Source organism: Palaemon carinicauda, chromosome 20 (assembly GCF_036898095.1).
Source record: "Palaemon carinicauda isolate YSFRI2023 chromosome 20, ASM3689809v2, whole genome shotgun sequence".
NCBI classification, from domain to species: Eukaryota; Metazoa; Arthropoda; class Malacostraca; order Decapoda; family Palaemonidae; genus Palaemon; species Palaemon carinicauda.
In genome coordinates this window covers 25,874,845-25,897,344 of record NC_090744.1, presented here as the reverse complement: position 1 = coordinate 25,897,344, position 22,500 = coordinate 25,874,845, and the positions used below count along the sequence as shown (strand labels likewise).

Genomic DNA, 22,500 nt, shown 5'->3' with positions numbered 1-22,500 from the left:
AGATGAGTATATGATGGATTTCACCTTATTCACTTATGCAATACGGTGAGGAAAAAATGGACTTCGCTTTATCCAATGAAGAAATAAAGTGAGTAAATAAGGAACTTCACCTAATCCAATGAGGCAAGAAGGATGGGGAAACATTAAAGGTGCACCTCATCCACTCAAAGAACTAGGTGAAAACATATTGTAACTGCAAATGGTAGTGGCCGATGTGGTAACGTCCAAGACTGATGAATACCAGACTGGGGTCGTTAGTTTCTTTGGTCGCTGCAATCTCACCATCCTTGTGAGTTAAGGATGGAGGCTTTGGGGGAGCCTATAAGTCTATCAGCTGAGACATCAGCAGCCATTGCTTGGTTGGAGATGGGGCTACGGTCAATCTCTAGGGCATTGTACTACTCGATAGGACATTGTCACTGTCCCTAGCCCCTGCAATTCATGAGTGACCTTTAAAACTTTAAAACCTCATTTAGCTTGTAACAATCTGAATTATATAAAGAGTTACATATCTCATTAAGCAAAGGAAGTGAGGATACACAGATGCTGTGTCCCATCCAGTCAGGCAATGAGAAGAGAATGTGACAATGTGTCGCCTCTTGCACGCCAGCCTTGAGGCACCGTGATGCATAATAAACTTACTTCCTCGCTTATGTAGAACTATGTTGTTATGGTTCTAGCAGAGTATTAAGCTTGGGGTAAGGAGACGCCTTTGTAATGCTGCTTCAAATACTTGAATAATATTAATGGTAAACTATTAAAATATATTCATGCGTATGGCATCGAACTGCGTACATACACACGCACACAAACACATACACACACACATATATATCCACTTCATGTCAAAGCTGACGGGGCATAAATAATTACAGCGACAAGTGAATATTAACAATAAAATTTATAATAAAATCAATAATAAAATTGTTATAATAACAACAAAAACAACAACAATAATGATAATAAAAATAATAATTATAATAATAATAACAATAATAATAATAATAATAATAATAATAATAACAATAATGAAAATGATAATAATAGCATATAAGAAATGGAAACTGTAATCGAGGGATAAGCTCCTGTATGCCCTTAATTACAAATGCATTAGGAAAATCCCCGTTCCTTAAAACTTTAAGCCTGAAGCAAAATTAAACCCTTCCTCTCAACTCCTCCCCCACCTACTCCCCCCCCCCCTTTCCCCAACCCATCATGGAAGCCTGAATTTTAAGACACCCCCCACCCCCCACCCCCGAGATATTCTGTAGTCGCGCTGGGCATATTTCTATCAGGAACACATTCGAATCTATTTCTGCGAATAAGGATGCCATTTGACTTAATCTTCCAGGATTCATCCGTTTCATCTCGTGTCAGTTTAACTACGCAAGTGAGGAATCCGAGCCTAGGCGAAGTACATTGTTGGAATTGCAGGCCGGGAAAAGGGACATAAAAAATAGGGTTAAACACGTTCTGGGAGAGGGGTTAGGAGAGGGAGATTGTGGGGGAGGGGGCAGGAGAGGTAGATGGGGGGGAGGAGGGATGCGATACGGTTTTTTACACTGACTAAAATGAAGTTTGGGAGTGAAAGAGGAGGAGGTCTGGTTTGATGGAAGAGGGATTTTGAACTGAGAGAAGGATGAATTTTAGATTTAAGGATGGGGGATTTTAGACTTGAAGAAGGATTTATTCTTAAAAGAATGATTTACTCTTAAAGAATAATTTATTCTTTAAGAATAAATTATTCTGAAGGATATTTTATTTTTGAAAATATTTTACTCTTAAAAATACTTTATTCTAAAAGAATAATTTCTTAAAGAATGATTTATTCTTAAAGAATATTTTACTCTTAAAGAATATTTTACTCTTAAAATAATAATGTTAGGCTGACTGAAGAGGCATTTCAAGTTATATAAAGGTTGTTTTGGATTGAAGGAATACAGAGTTTGGAATAACGAAAGGAGAAATTTACAAAGATGTTTTAGAATGTATCAGCAAAAGGATATTTTGGGATGTATTAGCGAAAAGATATTCTTTTAGATATAAGCAAAGAGATATTTTGGAATATATTAACAAAGAGATATTTTGGAATGTATTATCAAAATATCTTGGAATGTATTAGCAAAGAGATATTTTGGAATGTATTAGCAAAGATATCTTGGAATGTATTAGCAAAGAGATATTTTGGAATGTATTAGCAAAGATATCTTGGAATGTATTAGCAAAAAGATATTTTCGAATGTATTAGCAAAAAATATAATTTAGAATGTATAAGCAAAAACATATTTTCGAATGCATTACCAAAGAGATATTTTGGAATGCATCAGCAAAAACATATTTTGGAATGTATTAGCAAAGAGATATTTTGGAATGCACCAGCAAAAACATATTTTGGAATGTATTAGCAGAGATATTTTGGAATACATCAGCAAAAAGATATTTTGGAATGTATTAGCAAAAAGAAATTTTGGAATGTATTAGCAAAGGAAGATAAGAAATATATTCAACGCCGAGCTCAAGAGAGGAATTTTGAATTGATGGAAAGAAAATTTTGTATCAACGAAAGAGAATTTTTATTTTGAAGAAAATGGTTTTTAGATTAGATAAACAAGAATTTCAGTTTTAAGGAGAGGGAAGTTTCGGAAAGAGGACAATTCTCTGGAATAAGTGAAATTTGGTAATTAATTCAGACTTATTTCTAATGTGAGATAAGTAATTTCAGGAATGAACAACTTGAATTATTGAAATAATAAAAGATTTTACGATGTTATAAGATAATTTGAGTAAATTATAGTAGTAGTGAATGGTATTTATAGGTTTCAGATTGTACAATGTTTTTTCACATACACTAGTTACAGTATTCTTCATGTGAAATACAACGATCAGATTAGAACGAAGATGTTAGGTGGAAGAAGATACGTTTGATAGAAGGCATTGGAGATGCGCATCAGGCAACCGACCCCTTAATGTAGGGATAACGGTGGGTGAGAAGATCAGAACTGAATAACTATTGAACAGAAATTAACTTATTTTAACTTTATGAGTAATAAACTTAGTTTCGAGTCATTGCATAATACCTTCTGGCGCCATAAGTTAGGCACACATTTACAGTATTATTCGATGGGCCTGAGTAGCTTCCATAATTTCTTTAGTACAAACTTTTAAAAAAAAATACCTTTAGTGCGATAAAGTTTCTTAGGTGAGGTTTTTAATCAGGTTGCTAAAATTATTCTTATTTTCTACTCATAATAGAATTCATTGTTCTGTGTAAATTCTTTTCATTATTTGCACAAGAATAAAAACATGAAATACTTATAATTTGCAGATTATCCCCGTTTTTTTAACGATTTTTTTTTTACATTACGTAATTCCAACAAGACCTGAACAGCAAATTAATTCAATCCTGCCATGAATATTTTCCCTTACACTGACCTTTTATCGTTCATAAACAACAACAAATGAAGCCGTTTCTAGTCCACTGCAGAACAAAGGAATCGGAAATGACCTCATTCATGTCTGGGGTTTGGCCAGTTTTCATCACTACGCTAGACAGTGCGGGTTAGGTGATGGTTTGAGATTTTCGTCTAATCGCTCAGAGCAAAGAAACTTTATACATAAAATTTAAAAAAAAAATATTCATGCAAATATGCGATGATGTATATATATATATATATATATATATATATATATATATATATATATATATATATATATTATAAATTGTAAGATTGTAAAAGTGTATTTCATAATAAGAGATAAGAAAAAAAAAAAAAAAAAAAAAAAAAAAAAAAACTTCGATAGTACAGCGTTGCTAATCATGGCGACACGTAAAACACTTTTCACGGCATCTTACAAGTTCATTCTCTTGCCAACAGATGGCATTACAATGCATGTTTTCCCGATTTTCTCATGACGTCTCAGGCGGCCTAATTAGATTATACTCTCGCCCTTTGTCTGTCCTTGGTCATATACGTGCATTTGATTGAGCCAGTCGCTTTGAGAGAGAGAGAGAGAGAGAGAGAGAGAGAGAGAGAGAGAGAGAGAGAGAAATGCCATGTGCTTGGCGTCAGTTGTCCACATTAATGCATTATCAAGGTTGTTCGAATGGAAAATAACCTTTACGATGCAATTCTATTTCCAAATCTTATTCAACAGAAAACAGCCATTGCAATGGGGTTATATTCAATTATTCAATCATCATACCAATCATACTTTTACCATCAACCCTATATAATAAAAAGCTAGTGCCAGGCTATATATATTTTTTTTCTTACTCTAGTGAGAGGGAGGTGCGTGTGCGTGTATAATTATTTAAACATATATCCATCATTGTGACGGGTTGCGCACACTAGTAACATATTTCTCCACACACTCACACACACATATATATATACATTCATACATACATACATACATACATATATATATATATATATATACACTATATATATATATATATATATAAATGCATATATATATATAAATGCATATATATATATATATATATATATATATATATATATAAATGCATATATATACAATGATACATACATATATATATATATATATATATATATATATATATATATACATATACATATATATATATATATATATATATATATATAAATCATTCATAATCCGCCATATAATTTCCAGAGAGAGAGAGAGAGAGAGAGAGAGAGAGAGAGAGAGAGAGAGAGAGAGAGAGAGAGAGAGAGAGAGAGAGAGAAACTTAATTCCGCAGGCTCTGCACGCCGGATATGAAATATTTTCAAAACAGAGATGAAAAAGCTGGACGCCATAATGCATCACAAACTCGCTTTCAGGCTTATGAAAGATATTTTGCTCTGGTTGGTCGTGGCAAGGAATTAGTTACGGGGTGAAGTAAAGGTTGCGACAGTTGTTACGTAATGAAGGATATTTATAAACAGTGATAAGGATATATAATGACATATTCCTGTACTTGGTGATATTATTATTATTATCATTATCATTATTATTACCTAACCTACAACCCTAGTTGGAAAAGCATTATGCTGTAAGCCCAACGGCTCCAACAGGGAAAATAGTCCAGTGAGGAAAGGAAATACGGTAATAGATATGTCTGAGTACCTCTTAAGTGAGAGAACTCTAACCAAAGATAGTGGAAGACCATGACACAGAGGTTATGGCACTACCCAAGAATAGAGAACAATGGCTTGATATTGGAGTGTCCTAATCCTAGAAGAGCTGCTTACCATAGCTAAAGAGTCTCGTCTACTCTCACCAAGGGGAAAGAAGCCAGTGAACAATTACAGTGCAGTAGTTAGCCCCTTGAACGAAGAACTTTTGGTAATCTCAGTGTTGTCAGGGGTTTGAGGACTGAAGAGAACACGTAAAGAATATGCCAGACTATTCGGTGTATGTGTAGGCAGGGGAAAAATGAGCCGTAACCAAGTGGTAAGGAATCACAGTGAAGTAATTAACCCCTTGAGTGAAGAAGAAGGCCAATTGTAATACAGATACTACAACATAAACAACAAATGCACCCGTTTCTAGTACACTGCAGAACAAAGGCCTCAGACATGTCTCCGTTATGTCTGGGGTTTGGCAATTTTCATCACCACACTGGCCACTGCGAATTGGTTGATGGTGGGAGACTTTTCTCTGATCGCTCAAAGCAAACCAACCGGGGAGGGATGGCCCTGACTGGTACAGCTTTGCTGATCATGGCACCACGTTAAAGTGTTCCAACTATTAGAATGTAAATAGTAACAAAATCAACAACAACAACAATAATAATAATAATAATAATAATAAACGACTCGTACCCCTTAATTAGCAATGAATTAGTATAAGCTAATACAACCCCTCCCCATTTTTAAGCAAACTATACACTTCGCAAAAATGAGACACAACCCCCACCCACTCCACCCCCCCCCCCCCCCTTCGCGCCCCTTCCTCATACGACCTAATCCCATGCAACCAGAATCCCCGTCTCTCTTCTGTATTCTCATTGTTAATATCACTCTCCGAAATTAATCAAAACTCTTTTGCGAATAGCTCATCGTTTACAGCATTTCGTTTTGATTCAGGTTTTCCATAAACCTCGATTCACCTTTTTTTTATTTTCGAGTTATTTTCACTTGTTATAGGCCAGTTTTTTATTTTTATTTTGTTTTATATTTTTACTGTATAATAAATGAAAGTGTATGTGAGCTTTGTGGTGGCCGATGCAGTAACGTCCCTGACTGATAAACGCCAGAGTGGAGTTCAAGTCCCGCTCAAACTTGTTAGTTTCTTTGGTCGCTAAAACTTCACCATCCTTGTGAGCTAAGGATTGGAGATTTGGGGGAGCCTATAGGTCTATGTGCTGAGTTATCCACAGCCATTGCCTGGCCCTCCTTGGTCCTAGCTTGGGTGGAGAGGGGGTTTGGATCTGATCATATATATATATCTATGATCAGTCTCTAGGCCATTGTCCTGCTCGACAGGGCAATGTCACTGTCCCTTGCCTCTGCCATTCATGAGTGGCCTTTAAACCTAAAACCTTTAAATGGGCTGGTGGTGGAGGCAGCAAATGGATGGAAAAGAAACAAAAAGCATAGGGAACAATTTCTCATTTTTTTTATTAGGTGTTACGAAAATGGAAATTTTTGCAATGAGGAATTAGAGGTTTGGGAGAGACAGGAGGAGTTCTAAGTTATGGAAGAGGAATTACGAACTGATGAAAGAGGAATTTTTTATTTATTTAAAAAAAATGAGGAAATTTGCATTTATTGAGAAAGAATGAAGAATTTGGAATTTATTGAAAAGGAATGAGGATTTTTGGATTTACTGTAAAGGAATGGGGAATTTTGGATTTATTGAAAAGGAATGAGGAATTTTAGATTTCTTGAAAAAAAAAATGAGAGGAATAGTGGATTTATTGAAAAAGAATGAGGAAATTTGGATTATTGAAATGGAATGAGGAATTTTGGAATTATTGAAAAAGACTGAGGAATTGTGGCTTTATTAAAAGGGAATAAGGAATTTTGGATTTATTGAAAAAGACTGAGGAATTGTGGCTTTATTAAAAAAGGAAAAAGGAATTTTGAATTTATTGATAAAAATTAGGAATTTTTTTTATCTAAAAGGAATTCTGGGATGAATGAATAGGTTTTGTACTGGCAGAAGAGGATTTTCAATCTGATGGAGAAGGAATGTTAGACCTTATTACCAAGGAATTTTGAAGTGACGGAAGAATTCGGACTGACAAGAGAAATTTTGTACTGACAGAAAGAGATTTTAGACAGATGAAAGTGATATTTTCGACCGTTTGGAAAGTTATTTGAACTGAGATGAGAGGCTTCCAGTCTATTAAAAGATCGAGTATCAAATGCAGGGAAGATATTACGAAATATGTCTGTGTAATAGATAATAAACAGAAGTGAGACGACATACGATGAATTCTACTGATAAATTTCTTGACAATAACAGAGGTGAGAAAATATTCATGATGTATACAAACAAATTTCACATTATATATATATATATTATATATATATATATATATATATATATACATTTTTTTTTTTTTATTTAGATGCAGGATTTTTTTGGTACGAAAAAAAAAAAACAGGGGTGAAAATCTATGCGATAAAGTATATAGATAAACTTCCTATCATTTTTTTTCTTGGTTTCTTTAATTAGATGCAGGAATTTTTTTTTAGATATTACGAAAAATATCTTGGTTAAAAAAGAAAAAAATATACGATGAAGTATATAGATAAATTTCCCATTGATTTTTTTTCTTATCTATATGATGTAGTATATAGATAAATTTCCCATTTCATTTCTTGAATTAGATGCAGGGCAAACTTTGTTAGATAATACGAAAAATATCTGAGTGAGGAAAATATAAGATGAAGTATATGGATAAACTTCACATTTCTTTATTAATATCTTTGATTAGATGTAAGAATAATTACATTTATGATGCAACTATTTCAATATATTCTTTAATATTTACGGTCTATTAACTATGAATTCAATGCATTAACAAATGTATAAAATAAATAGTTTATACCTCTTGCAGTTTTAATTTTTAGATTTCTTTATTAAAAATACTTCCCTTTCTGAATCGGGACACCTTAACGTGGTGAAAGAGTTTGTGTATCGCCATGATCAGTGAAGCTATACAAGTCAGGGCCACCAATACTAGGTTGGTATGCTAAGCGCAATCAGACCAAAACCTCCCACCATCACCAATCTGTAGTAGCCAGCATGGTGATGAAACTGGCCAAATCCCAGCCATGACCAAGACTTATCTAAGGTCTTTGCCCTGTGGTGGACTAGAAACAGGTGCATTTGTTGTTAAAAATTCTTATAAATAAACTTAAGACGCAATAAGCTCTAAGTCTTCAGTAATTGTATTACTAAATGCTAAAATTTTACGACGCTGTTGAAAGAGAGAAGCGAGGACCAGTTTTCATAACTTTCCCATGACCGAGTTATTAAGGGAAAGTTTTAGAATAATCAGAAGTTTTCCTGGTAAAATTCGGATAACTTTCGAAGCTTTGAAAGCTTAGTGGATTCCCTTGCTGATTAAAAGTCAACGGGAGGCAGGCATTTCCCTTTGTGGAATGACGCTGATGTTGCCGTAGCCTTCTGGAAACGGCCTTGACTAAACGATATGCTGGATTGGGGTTCGAGACCCGCTCAAGGGTGCCTGCACCCTCAGCATCATTGTGAGTTGAGGATGAGGGGGTTTGGGGAACTTACAAGTCATCAGCAACCATTGCCTGGTCCTATCTGGTCTTAGCTTAGGCGGAGAGGGGGCTTGGGCAATGATCATAGGAATAAGTGGTCAGTCTCTCGAAGGCCTTTGATACTATCGCTCACCTCTGCCATTCATGAGAGACCTTCACAACCTTTAAATGAAATCCAATGACCACATTCACGACAAGACAATGAGTATAAAAAGGCATTGCACTAAAACTGTTCAACCTTTCAACTACATAATAATATTATGAAATAACTGAAATAATTAAGAGAAACTATTTCTTCAAACCCAAATTTTAATCCTAATTAAAAAGTACATTGCCTTGCATTAACACCAAAAATGTTAAACCTGTTTATTGAAAACGCACCAGATTTTCAGCGTTTTCATCAGAAAGAACGTTCCCCTCGACTTCTCCACCATTAGCTTCCCGTTTTACAGTTTGTCCCAGCTAAATGCCACACCGGTACTGCTCTGGCCGCCTATAATTGACACGCAAATACATTCTCGGCCAATAGATGGCGTTGCAATGCATGTTTGGGCGATTTTCTCATAACGTCGAGGCTGCCCCTAATTCGTTGATACGCTTCCGATTATTGTCTATTCGGAGTCACTCGGGTGCCTTCGCTTAAACCACTCGCAGTAGGATTGGATTTCGATTTGCATCGGTGATCGTGTTTATTGCTTGGAGCTCTGGTGGGATTGGGGAGGGGTAAGGATGGAACACATTGCCCGGCTAGGCGTAAGGGACCTTGGTTTGTTATAATGGGGGGAGAGAGAGAGAGAGAGAGAGAGAGAGAGAGAGAGAGAGAGAGGAGAGAGAGAGAGAGAGAGAGAGAGAGAATTCAGCATAGTTCTTCCTTTTCAAATAGACGTAATATCAGATGTGAATATTATTTGTGTCTTCATTTCTGCTTCATGTTTAAATAGTTTAGACATCAAAATAGTGTTTTTTCAGTTACATACAAGAAGAAGAAGAAGAAGAAGAAGAAGAAGAGAGAGAGAGAGAGAGAAGAGAGAGAGAGAGAGGAGAGAGAGAGAGAGAGAGAGAGAGGAGAGAGAGAGAGAGAGAGATTGCAAATGCCTAGTTACTAATTATTCAACTAAATTGAAATCCTCGCATAATACTTGTCTATGTGACCACCTGGAGGCACAAGAAGCAGTTTGTTAAGGAATTTCCCATAACCATTTCATCGGTAATCTTTTAGAAGAACTCAAACAAATTATAAAATTATCTATAACTTTCAAATTTGTTTTCTTTCTATCTATTTGTTTACCTTTCTATAGTAAGGCTGAGTCGGCATTGGGAAGCTATTTTGATTGATAACAGGCGTCCTCCAAGGTGGAAGACTGTGGATTCTATCTTTTCCTTTTGGGTCCAACCCCATTCTTATTCTAGTTTCAACGTTTTCATTTGATTCTTTACTTCACTGTATGCCACAGGTTTGGTTTCAACATCTATAATATTCTCTGTCTTCTTATCCATTTATTATCATTATTATGACTATTACCATTACTTGCTAAGCTACAACCCTAGTTGTAAAAGCAGGATGCTATAGGCGCACGGGCTCCAACAAGGAAAAGGAAACAAGAAAAAATAGAATATTTTACGAGCAATATTATTAAAATTAATACTTCCTATATAAACTATAAAACTTAAACAAAACAAGAGGAAGAGAAATAAGATAGAATAGTGTTTGCCCGAGTATACCCTCTTTCTATCTGCTCGGGTTCTTACTATATATCTGTTTGTCCGAAGCCATGGACATCATTACACAGTGTGTGTGTGTGTGTGTGTGTGTGTTTTAAGATTGCCTTACCTTGTGTAAGACACGGGCTCTTGCGTTGGCAGCCCGTAAGAGAATGTAATTAGAATTTGCTTAATTAAAATTGTAAAAAGAAGTTTGCAATGTGAACAGGGTTGACATTACACAGTTTGTTTTATACCATCGAACAATCCACATTTAGATCGATGTCTTTCACAACGTGTTTACATGTTTTATTCATAGGCCCTACGCTAAATATCTGTATGAGGGCATGTTTAACATTAGGTGAACTATTGAGAGAGAGAGAGAGAGAGAGAGAGAGAGAAGAGAGAGAGAGAGAGAGAGAGAGAGAGAGAGATGTCATATTGTGTTTCACAACGCAGTGACCCAAGCTGACCACCTTCAGTGTTGATTAATGCATTGGCCATTATGAACCGCAAAGAAAATGACCTTTAACCAATGTAATGTTGTCGCATCTATTGTTCAATTATGACAGACTGATGTCAACACTATTCATTTAAAACAATAAACCAACAACGATAAAGTTTTCAGCATTACAAATAATTACTTTTATATAATAATTAAGCACAGCATATAAATCATCCTTGTCTAAATAAGTCTACGGGGTGACACATACGATTTGAAGTTTTTATTTACGACTAATAATAAAAACGAGATGCTATAACACATTAAAACTCGCTTCCAGATGTAATTACGAAGTAAGAAAAATTTATCTGGATTAGTTACGCGAATCTTTTTAAAAAAGTACACCCATTAGGGCATAACAAAATATACATTTTTGTATAAAACTATATTTTATAGGAATATAGTATATTTCAGTCTTCCAGACAGTTTTCTTCAGCGCGGAATATTTTGAAAAGGTAACATTTAATAATTTTCGAAAACAAAATTACATTGCTGAAGTGTTCAAACTGAAATTATTCAATATTATTTAATAGTAAGATATATAATGAAAAAAAAAATATTTCTTAAGACTTGCACAGCTTAATTTCACATTGGAGCCAACGTTTTAAATACATGTCCTTAACAATAATAATAATAATAATAATAATAATAATAATAATAATAATAATAATAATAGTAGTAGTAGTAGTAGTAGTAGTAGTAGTAGCGCAAGATTTAGTTTACCACGGGGTGTATCTCCTTATGTTAATATAATAATAATAATAATAATAATAATAATAATACAACTACAAACAAGAACAGCATCACCAACAACAACAATAATAATAATAAAAATAAAAAAAATAACAGTAACCAAAAGAATGAAATATCAATGAGGGTAGGAAAAAACATTTCCCTTATTTAAAAATGCTTTAGCATTATTCCAGTTATTCCCCAAAATAGCTCTTATGACTCTCCTAGTCTAAGCCCCTCCCCCCTGTTCAGAGGCAACCAAAACAACGAGTTATTATCCCTTAGGTGTTTTGTACTTCCATTGTTAAAATCACTCTCTGAAATGACAAATTATTTTTACGAATTTCTGGATTACTTTCATAGCATGGAACATTTACTCGCTTTGTTCTTCATTTTTATTTATTATCTTTTTTTTGCATTTTAAAGCGCTATGGATGTCATTTCTCTCTCTCTCTCTCTCTCTCTCCTCTCTCTTCTCCTCTCTCTTCTCTCTCTCTCTCTCTCTCTCTCTCTCTCTCTCTCTCTCTCTCTCTCTCTCTTTTTTGAAAGCATAAATGGATCCTAAGGTTCGCTTCGTAAAAGTATATGGGTGAAAGTTGGGACCATAAATGGATGGAAACAAATACAGCAGAATGGTGTTATGAATGGAAACTTTGGTTGGATGGCTTATTTTACTTATCGTTTTTCATGTACTGGCCGAAGAAGATTTTTTTAAACGATTATACATTTATTTAGGATTGGTAAAATAAACTGCATTATTTGGAACGTGATTTTTGTACTGATGATACAAAAATTTTGGACTGATGGAACAGGAATTTTGTACTGATGAGACACGAATTTCAGACTGATGGAACAGGAATTTTTAACAGATAAATAATGTATTCTAGACAAACATTAGAGAATTTTGAGACTAACGGAAAAGGAAGAGATATTCCAAATCGTATATAGGAATTTTTAAGATGATGGAAGTGCAATTTTGAACTAACAGTACAGAAATTTTCGATTAACAAATGAGAAATTGTGAAATGGTTGAAGAGACCATCAAATCTGACGGGTAAAGGAATATTAAACTGGCTATAAGATTTTAACATAAAAGATTCATATTTTTGTTTGATCGAAGAAGAATTTAGGATTAACTGAAGAGGAATTGCGACCCTTAAAGGAGGTATTATGCATTTATATATATAGTTCACCAACAGGAAATAATTTTGAATTGAAGAAAGACCTGTGAATAAGAGGGAAATCTTCCGCTGATTGACGAATGGCTGACAAGCGAAAAGGGAATTTTGAAACGCGGAGGATCCATCAAATGAAACAAAATGAATTTTCGACTGACGGGGATGCAATTGTGGATCCATCTTCTTCCTACATTTGGGAATAAGGAATTCAAGGAATTAGAAAATTTAGTGTAGGTATTATGAAACTATATTTACGAAGTACTAAAGAGGTTTATTATTATTATTATAATTACTTGCTAAGCTACAACCTAGTTGGAAAAGCAGGATGCTATAAGCCCTGGGGCCCCAACAGGGAAAATAGCCCAGTGAGGAAAGGAAACAGGAAAAATAAAATATTTTAAGAAAAGTAACAACATTAAAATAAATATTTTCTGTATAAACTATGAAAACTTTAACAAAACAAGTGGAAAAGAAATAAGACAAAATAGTTTACACGAGTGTACCCTCAAGCAAGAGAACTCTAACCCAAGACAGTGGAAGACCATGGTACAGAGGCTATGGCACTGCCCAAGACTAGAGAACAATGGTTTGATTTTGGAGTGTCCTTCTCCTAGAATAGCTGCTTACCATAGCTAAAGAGTCTCTTCTACCCTTACCAAGAAGAAAGTGGCCACTGAACAATTACACTGCAGTAGTTAACCCCTTGATAGAAGAATTGTTTGGTAATCTGTGTTGTCAGGTGTATGAGGGTCAGAAGAGAATATGTAAAGAATAGGCCAGACTATTCGGTGTAAGTGTAGGCAAAGGGAAAATGAACCGTAACCAGAGAGAAGAATCCTATGTAGCATTGTCTGGCCAGTCAATGGACCCCATAACTCTCTAGTGGTAGTATCTCAACGGGTGGCTGGTGCCCGGACCAACCTGTGTTGCCCATACTGACAAAAGCAAGAAAATGGAAAAAGAAAGCCCTACTTGATCCTAGCTTAGGTGGAAGGAAGGCTTGGGTGCTATTCATGTATAAATATCGTCAGTTTCTAGGGCATTGTCCGGCCTTCCCTGGTCCTAGCTTGGGTGGAGAGGAGGCTTGGGCGCTAATCATGTATAAATATGGTCAGTCTCTAGGGCATTGTTTGGCCCTCCTTGTCCTAGCTTGGGCGCTATCATGTGTAAATATGGTCAGTCTCTGCGGCATTGTCTGGTCCTCTGGTCCTAGCTTGGTGGAGAGGAGGCTTGGGCGCTAATCATGTGTATATATGGTCAGTCTCTAGGGCATTGTTTGGCCCTCCCTGGTCCTTGCTTGGGTGGAGAGGAGGCTTGGGCGCTAATCATGTGTAAATATGATCAGTCTCTGCGGCATTGTCTGGTCCTCCCTGGTCCTCTGGTCCTAGCTTGGTGGAGAGGAGGCTTGGGCGCTAATCATGTGAATATATGGTCAGTCTCTAGGGCATTGTTGGCCCTCCTTGGTCCTTGCTTGGGTGGAGAGGAGGCTTGGCGCTAATCATGTGTATATATGGTCAGTCTCTAGGACATTGTTTGGCCCTCCTTGGTCCTTGCTTGGGTGGAGAGGAGGCTTGGGCGCTAATCATGTGTATATATGGTCAGTCTCTAGGACATTGTTTGGCCCTCCTTGGTCCTTGCTTGGGTGGAGAGGAGGCTTGGGCGCTAATCATGTGTATATATGGTCAGTCTCTAGGGCATTGTTTGGCCCTCCCATGTCCTAGCTTGGGTGAAGAGGAGGTTTAGGCATTAATCACGTGTATATATGGTCAGTCTCTAGAGCATTACCTGGCCTTCCTTGGTCCTAGGTTGGATGGAGAAGAAGCTTGTGCGCTAATCATGTGTACATATGGTCAGATTTTAGGGCACTGTCTGGCCCTCCCTGGTCCTAGGTTGGGTGGAGAGGACGTTTGGGCGCTCACCTTGTGTAAACATGGCCAGTCTCTAGGGCACTGTCTGGCCCTCCCTGGCCCTAGGTTGAATGGAGAGGAGGCTTGGGCGCTAATCATGAGTATATATGGTCAACCTCTATGGCATTGTCTGGCCCTCCCTGGTCCTAGGTTAGGTGGAGAGGAGGCTTGTGGGCTGATCATGTGTAAATATGACCAGTCTCTAGGGCATTGTCTGGCCCTCCCTGGTCCTAGGTTGGGCGGAGAGGAGGCTTGGGTGCTAATCATGTGTATATATGGTCAGCTTCTAAGGCATTGTCTGGCCTTCCCTGGTCCCTAGCTTGGGTGGAGAGGAGGCTTGGCGTAATCATGTGTAAATATGGTCAATCTCTAGTGCACTGTCTGGCCGTCCCTGGTCCTAATTTGGGTGGAGAGGAGGCTTGGGCGCTAACCTTGTGTAAATGTGGTCAGCCTCTAAGGCATTGTCCTGCTAGGGCACTTTCCACTGTCCCATTTCTCTGCCATTCATGAGCGACCTTAATAAAAAGCACCTCTTAGTAGATAAGATAACATTCAAATTATATTAACACCATCTCTATTTCAAATATAAATGACATAATTTGTTTATTTTTATTCACTGGTCCTACCTTGGTTGGAAAAAGGGCTTGGGCGCTGATCATATGTATATATGGTCAGTCTCTAGGGAATTGTTACTGTCCCTTGTCTCTGCTATTCATAAACGGTCTTTAAAATCTTTATTAGCATGGACGGTCCACAAAGGAAGTAATCAAACTTCAGTCCCAAGTGGGAAGACTGTTACACGAATCAGGGAAAGTGAAAACAGTGTAAGAATTCCAAATTTTGGAATTAGATATAACCAAAACCCGTCAATGAGCATTCAAAGATTTATTTTCTACCTTGTTAAGATCAAGACGATAAATACTTTTTCATTTATAAATCTTTAATGAAAAAATCATTAAAATGCATATTTACTTTTTTCTAAATCTGTACCGAAAAAAATTACTACATTTAGTGTAACCTACAATAATTGAAAATCAAATACCCTCTTTGATAATTAAAAGGCAGACATTTTTTTGAATGGAGTATTTATTCCCGTTTGTTTTCTTGGATGGCCTATCTATTCCTGTTTGCTTTCTTAGAATGGTGTATTCATGCATGAATAAAGAAATCGGCATATGGCACTCTCCAGATTTGAGTCGAAGTAAAAAAAAATTCAAACGGTAAGATTGTCTAATAACGAAAACAAATCCCGCATAAACGGTTTTATTCTAAACTTGTAATAGAATGAACAAATTCTTCTTCCATACGAGGAGTCAATCGTGGATTAGGAGATGAACCTTTTCTTAGTTTGAGATTGATTGATTGATTAATTTAAGGTTTTCAGGCATCCTGACTCTTAGTTTGAGAAGGAACAGCGAAGATATTATGTCGGATTATTGGTTTCTTTTGCCTAATTATCTTCCATAAACTATTTTCTTCTCTAGTCTTGATATTTCATTATATATATATAACATTACTAAAATCTAATAACAATATTCAAGATGCTAGTGAGGAAGGTTCCGTGTAAACATGTTACAGAGTAAATCTTTTTATTATCTTTCTTGACTTCAATTTGCAGTATGTTGAAGCTAAACCCCACAGCGGTACTGCTCCAACCATTTATGATTGACGCACATTTCCTTCTCTGGTCAATAGATGGCGTTGCAATGCATGTTTGGCCGATTTTCTCATAACGTCGAGGCTGTCCTAATTCGCTGATACGCTTCCGTTTATTGTCTATTGGGAGTCATTCAGGTGCGCTCGCTTAAACCACTCGCAGTTCGATTGGATTTCGATTTGCATCAATGATTGCGTTTATTGCTTAAAGCTCTGGTTGGATGAGGTGGCACAGAAGGAAACCAGTTTCCCGGAAATGCGATCAGATTCGAGTTGTCACTACCTGTGTGAGTAATCACCTATGAATTCCAGACCCCCTTAGCGCGTAAGTCACGTGAACCACGGCTGAAGAAACTTGTGGCAAACGTTTGACTGAAAAATTGTGCCAGATGTTTGGCTCAGGAAACTTCTGGCAAACGTTTGACTGAAGAAACTTGGGGAAAACATTTGACTGACGAAACTTGTGACAAACGTTTGACTGAAAAAAACTTGTGGCAAACGGTTGACTGAAGAAACTTGTTGCAAACGTTTTTGGTTAAGAGGGCTGACATAAGCAATGACCCTTGAATCCCAGATGCTCTTGGTGTGAAAGGTCACGTGAACACGACTGAAGGAGTTTGTGACAAACGTTTGACTGAAGTAACTTGTGGCATATGTTTGACTGAAGAAATTTTGTGGCAAACGTTTGACTGAAGAAACTTGTGGCATATGTTTGACGGAAAAAAAACTTGTCGCATGTTTGACTGAAGAAACTTGTAGCAAACGTTTCACTGAAGAAATTTGTGGCATATGTTTGACTGAAGAAACTTGTGGCAAACGTTTGACTAAAGAAACTTGTGGTAAACGTTTGACTAAAGAAACTTGTGGTAAACGTTTGACTGAAGAAACTTGTGGCAAACGTTTGAATGAAGAAACTTGTGGAAATTGTTTTTGGTTGAGAGGGCTTGAATCAGTAATCACCCTTGAATATCAGATGCTCTTGGTGCGTAAAGTACCATGAACACGACTCGAAACTTGTGGTAAACGTTTGACTGAAGAAACTTGTTGCAAACGTTTTTTGGTTAAGAGGGCTATAAGTGATGACCCTCGGATGCCAGATGCTCTTGGCGTGAAGGGTCACGTGAACACGACTGAAGAAATTTGTGGCAAACGTTCGACTGAAGAAACTTTTGGCAAACGTTTGACTGAAGAAACTTGTGGAAGATGTTTTTGGTTAAGAGTGCTAATATAAGTGGTAACAGAAGCCAATGTAGCGAGTAAATCGCTGAATCTAAAGTCCGCCATATAATCCACTGTACATACTTCAGAAAAAAAAAATCATAATTGGCAATGGATCTTCTTTTTGTTACAATATCATTCACCTCTATTATTCATATTTCATTATACCACTTAATTTGCATACAAATATCTTGCAATTTAATGTGCTACGGTTTGCATTGTGCTGCAAAAAAGTTGTACAACAATGGGGTTTCGAATGGAGTAGCCTAAGTGATCTAGAGAATGGAATCATGATTGCATGTTTTATTGACAGTTCCAATCACGTTGTATTTTAAACCCAGTAAAGTTAAATATTTACAGTGGATTTATTTCTGAAAAGTATTTACAATATAGGAGTGCATTCTCATACCGTATATTTTATCAAACTTCACGTGCATATATATATATAATATATATATATACACAAACATATACAAATACACATACACACATATATATACGTATAATACACACATATATACATAGGTACATATACATATATATATACATATATATATATGTGTGTGCGTATATAATACATATATATATATATATATATATACACACACACACACATATATATATATATATATATATGCTATGCGTTTGTGTGTACTGGATTCTAATGAAGGTTTCTACTCTCAACTACATTAGACTAAAGGTGGAGAAATAAAAATAAAAAGATACGTTATCAAATGTATGACTTTTTGACATAATCAAGTAGACTCTCTCTCTCTCTCTCTCTCTCTCTCTCTCTCTCTCTCTCTTTTCTCCAGGTAAACAAGCCTTATAGACACTTTAAAATTTTAACTTCTGTCTGCATTCAAGAACTGAACATATTCTCTCTCTCTCTCTCTCTCTCTCTCTCTCTCTCTCTCTCTCTCTCTTTTCTCCAGGTAAACAAAGCCTTATAGACACTTTAAAATTTTAACTTCTGTCTGCATTCAAGAACTGAACATATTCTCTCTCTCTCTCTCTCTCTCTCTCTCTCTCTCTCTCTCTCTCTCTCTTCTCCGGGTAAACAAACCTTACAGACACTTTAAAATTTGAAATTCTCTCTGCATTTAAGAATTGAACATATTCTCTCTCTCTCTCTCTCTCTCTCTCTCTCTCTCTCTATCTCTCTCTCTCTCTCTCTCTCTCTTTCTCTCTCTCCGAACAAACCTTAGACACTTTAAAATTTGAAATTCTGTCTCTACATTTAAGGATTGAACATATTCTCTCTCACTCTCCTCTCTCCTCTCTCTCTCTCTCTCCTCTCTCTCTCTTATTTGAGAAAATTAGAAAGTGGAAGAAAAATCTTGCAAAAGAAAAAAATGTGTGGAAAATAAGGGAAATAAAATGTAAGATAGAAAATGCAGAACAAAAGATATACAGTCGAAAGAAAATGAAAAAGGGGACTTAGAAGAAAGGACACTTCAAAATATAAAAAGAAACCCCAAAGTACTTTATTCCTATGCAAAAAAGATGAATAAAGGGAGATTAGAAATAGGCCCTCTAAGATTGAAGGACGGATAACGAATGAAAAAAAGGAAATATGCAACATATTAGCAGAAAAATATAAGAGTGAGTTCACACCAAGAATTGCGAATGAGAATAATGAAACAGAAATGAGAGAAGAAAATGTTGAATATCTAACGGATATAGATATTAATGAAGCAGATATTGTCACGGCTATAAACGAAATTAAAAATGGATCGGCAGCCAGACCAGATGAAGCTCCGGCGATTTTGTTAAAAAAAACTGCAAACACTATCGCGAAGCCGCTTGCAATACTGCTAAGACAAAGTGTAGATATGAGCGAGATATATGTTAAAATAAATTAGCTTATATAAGCCCTATCTTCAAAAGTGGATCAAGACTAGAGGCAAGCAATTATAGACCTGTTAGTCTAACATCACATATTATGAAAGTGTATGAGAGGGTAATAAAAAAGAAAATAATGAACCATTTGGTTAAAAATAATTTGTTTAATATGGGTCAACACGGTTTCGTGCCTGGAAAAAGTACACAGACCCAACTGATAGCACACTATGAAAACATATACAAAAATATGATAAATGAAAAAGACACAGATGTGATCTATCTAGATCTTGCAAAAGCCTTTGACAAGGTAGACCATAACATATTGGAGAAAAAAATGAGAAAGCATTAATATTGTGGGAAAGATAGGAAAATGGGTAAAAGAATTCCTGCAAAACAGAAAACAGATAGTGGTTGCAAATGACGAGAAATCAGATGAAGCCCAGGTAATATCGGGTGTGCCACAAGGTACGGTATTAACTGCACTGCTGTTTGTTATTATGATCTCAGACATAGACTGTGATGTTGAAAACTCCGTAGTGAGAAGTTTCGCCGATGACACAAGAATAAGTAGAGAAATTACTTGTGATGAAGATAGGAACTCACTACAAAGAGATCTAAACAAAATATATGAATGGGCGGAGATAAATAGGATGGAATTTAACTCTGATAAATTCGAATCAATAAATTATGGAAACAGAGAAGGAATGGTATATGCATACAAGGGACCTAATAATGAGACAATCACAAACAAGGAAGCAATTAAAGACCTTGGTGTAATGTTAAATAGGAATATGTTATGCAACGACCAAATAGCAACACTGTTGGCTAAATGTAAAGCAAAAATGGGAAATGGTATTCAGACACTTTAAAACAGGAAAACTGAACACATGATTATGCTTTACAAAACTTATGTACGTAGTACACTCGAGTACTGCAATGTGATATGGTACCCACACTACCAAAAAGGATATTGCGCAAATAGAGAGTGTACAAAGGTCCTATACTGCTAGAATAGAAGAAGTTAAGGACCTTGACTACTGGGAAAGACTGAAATTTTTAAAACTATACAGTCTAGAAAGGAGAAGAGAACGCTACATGATAATACAAGCATGGAAGCAAATAGAAGGAATTACTGAAAACATCATGGAGCTAAAAATATTAGAAAGAGCAAGCCGAGGTAGATTAATAGTGCCAAAAAATATACCAGGTAAACTAAGAAAGGTGCACATGACATTAATCCACTACGCACCAGCATCGATAATGCAGCGACTATTTAATGTGCTGCCAGCTCATCTAAGAAACATATCAGGAGTGAGCATAGATGTGTTAAAGAATAAGCTCGATAAATACCTAAGATGCATCCCAGACCATCCAAGACTGGAAGATGCAAAATACACCGGAAGATGCATTAGCAACTCTCTGGTGGATATACGAGGTGCCTCGCACTGAGGGACCTGGGGGAACCCGAACAAAAAAAGGGATTTTGACGAAGGAAAAATCTATTTCTGGGGAGAGACCTGTGGCGCCCGGCGAAAAGTCCTTCTTGTATACCTTTTCTGATAAAAACCTTCCAATTATACCAGAGAAAGATAAAAGCATGGAATGCTGAGGTTACAACCCTCGCGCGAGCACCTTTTGGGTGTCGTGTATAAAGCAAAGGCGCGTGAAATCCACTATTCACAGGTTGTCTTCCATTTAGTTAATTCCTTCGCCAAAGGGATGGGCCGATACAGAGGCCCTAGACACATCCCCATCGCCGCCACCACCCACGCCACGACGCGAGCGCCATCTGAACAACATCCTTCTTTTTGGAATTCAAAGTGTTGAATGGTTTTGTGGTGCTCTCGGTCTTTTTTTATCTATCGTGGATTTATTTTGTCATGTCCGAAGCTCCATCTTCAAAATAAGGCAATAAAATAAGGTAAGGCTCTCTCTCTCCTCTCTCTCTCTCTCTCTCTCTCTCTCTTCAAACAAACCTTAGACACTTTAAAATTTGAAATTCTGTCTCTACATTTAAAAATTGAACATATTCTCTCTCTCTCTCTCTCTCTCTCTCTCCTCTCTCTCTCTCTCTCCATGTAAACAAACCTTATTGACACTTTAAAGTTGAAAATTCTGTCTGCATTTAAGAACTGAATATTCTCTCTCTCTCTCTCTCTCTCTCTCTCTCTCTCTCTCTCTCCATGTAAACAAACCTTAAAGACACTTTAAATTTCAACTTCTGTCTGCATTCAAGAACTGAACATATTCTCTCTCTCTCTCTCTCTCTCTCTCTCTCTCTCTCTCTTCGAACAAACCTTAGACACTTTAAATTTGAAATTCTGTCTCTGCATTTAAGAATTAAACATATTCTCTCTCTCTCTCTCTCTCTCTCTCTCTCTCTCCCCTTGTGAAAAAAAACTTTAAAGACACTTTAGAATTTGAAATTCTGTCTCTGCATTTAAGAATTGAACGTATTCTCTCTCTCTCTCTCTTTCTCCTCTCTCTCTCTCTCTCTCTCTCTCTCAACATTAATATTCCCCTCCCTTCATTTACACTGATATTCTCTCTCTCTCTCTCTCTCTCTCATCTCTCTCTCTCTCTCTCTCTCTTCGAACAAACCTTAGACACTTTAAAATTTCAAATTCTGTCTCTGCATTTAAGAATTGAACATATTCTCTCTCTCTCTCTCTCTCTCTCTCTCTCTCTCTCTCTCCCCCCTTGTGAAAAAAAACTTTAAAGACACTTTAGAATTTGAAATTCTGTCTCTGCATTTAAGAACTGAACATATTCTCTCTCTCTCTCTCTCTCTCTCCTCTCTCTCTCTCTCTCTCTCTCAACATTAATATCTCCCCTCCCTTCATTTACACTGATATTCTCTCTCTCTCTCTCTCTCTCTCTCTCTCTCTCTCTCTCTCTCTCTTAATATATTTTTTCGTGATAGGGTTACCGTAGGCGTTATATTAAGTCTCTCTCTCTCTCTCTCTCTCTCTCTCTCTCTCTCTCTCTCTTCGAACAAACCTTAGACAGTTTAAAATTTGAAATTCTGT

General features: G+C 36.4%; 1 pseudogene; it reads left to right on the top strand.

Annotated features, from left to right (window-relative positions):
- Positions 1-22,500, top strand: part of LOC137659467 (uncharacterized) — a 219,440-nt pseudogene that overhangs the window by 188,308 nt on the left and 8,632 nt on the right.